Source organism: Etheostoma spectabile, chromosome 18 (genome assembly GCF_008692095.1).
Source record: "Etheostoma spectabile isolate EspeVRDwgs_2016 chromosome 18, UIUC_Espe_1.0, whole genome shotgun sequence".
Classification (NCBI taxonomy): Eukaryota; Metazoa; Chordata; class Actinopteri; order Perciformes; family Percidae; genus Etheostoma; species Etheostoma spectabile.
In genome coordinates, this window is record NC_045750.1 from 10016035 (window position 1) to 10017615 (window position 1581).

A 1581-nucleotide genomic window follows, 5' to 3' on the forward strand; every position below is an offset into this window, starting at 1 on the left:
CCCCCCAAAAAAAAAAGAATCGAGGTTTGCATCAAATCTTGAGTCAAAAATTGAAAACCAAATCAAACCAAAGTTTCGTTACAGCCCTAATGTTTTGTGAAAAAAACATGTGTAGCCTCCTTAAGGTGAACATATGCCCATGTAAGAATGTATGACAATCTGTGGGGTAAAAACTGATTTAAAGTTTAGCATTCGATTTCACCCATTGATCAATCACTGCAGCGATTGCTGTAGTGCTGCATGATGTGTGACTTACAGTATGTGTCCTGCATTGTGAAGTGGTTTTGCACTCTAATTACACACAACAATTGTGTTTACTCTGTGATATAGAGCAACAATGTGAAAGTATGCCTCATCTCAATTTTGTATAGGAGACTACTGGCGTGCACTCAATAGCCACAGTAATCCTGTTTTAGTCATTCTTTTGGTAAGTTAAATGTGTTAAAAGGCCGACTGACAGCGTCTTTGTACTCAAAACAGGTGCTCTAAACCAACCCTGCTGTCTCACATACAACCATTCTAAGCCAAGCTCCACCAATTCCACATCAAAGTCTGTTTACATGTCTTAAGAAGTACTACTATGTTGTATAAAGACTTTTGTGGCTCCACTTTTGTGCACAAAGTCTGATAAACCTCTGTAGCTCGCTCATCTCATCTCTGCTTTAAGCTAGCGGCCCCAGGCTACATTCCGCGCTACTAGCATAACACACCTGAACTGTCGGCAATCAAGTTGAATTGTGGGTAATGTAGGCCCCAGGCTTTTGCCATTGAAGAAGTATGCATGTAATCAGAAAAAGATGATCTCTGGTTCTGCTGTGTCAATCTTTTTAACTGTCCATTTAGAGTACATAAACGAGACTAGGAGAGCAAGGATTGTTAAAGGTTCAATAAGAGATTTGTTACCAGGTTGAAAAGAATGGACTACTGATAAACAATGCTTGTGTGCTTCTACAGTACATGCCTAATATGCATTAAACATAAAGTCTATAAACACAACTTAGCATACCAAGGTTGAACACAAGCAACCCGCCCTGCAAACCTTAACACTGCAGAAAGACATGCAGTGACATTGTGTAAAAGGGCATTTTTCACCTGTCTATCTTGGCCTGTGTGTGCTTAAAGCAAACTCATTGCTCAGCCTGGTATCTGCTCTGTCCACACAGTGCCTCTTTAAGCAGGGAGAGGCTCGCGAAGACAGACTCAGTGCTGGAGTATTGACTCACCGGCCGGCCCCTTATCACGGTGAGAATTTACACACATGACGAATGAGTCTATGGCGCGGCAGATAAGACGGCAGGTAAGCGGAAGGGTCACGGCTACAGAGGGTAGACTGCCTCGCAATAAATGCAATATAGAAAGGTGTGCATACATATCTGCTTTGTCTCACTTAGGTTTAGACAGAGGTCAGACAAGAGAGACTGACAGAGAAGAAGCCAAAAACTGGCTAATCTCCCTTTTAAGAGTCTGTTAACCACATACAAGCTGTCAGAAATGTGTCCAGGCACTCTGTACGCCAACATGTGTGTGAGTTGAAAACACACACACACACACACACACACACACACACACACACACACACAC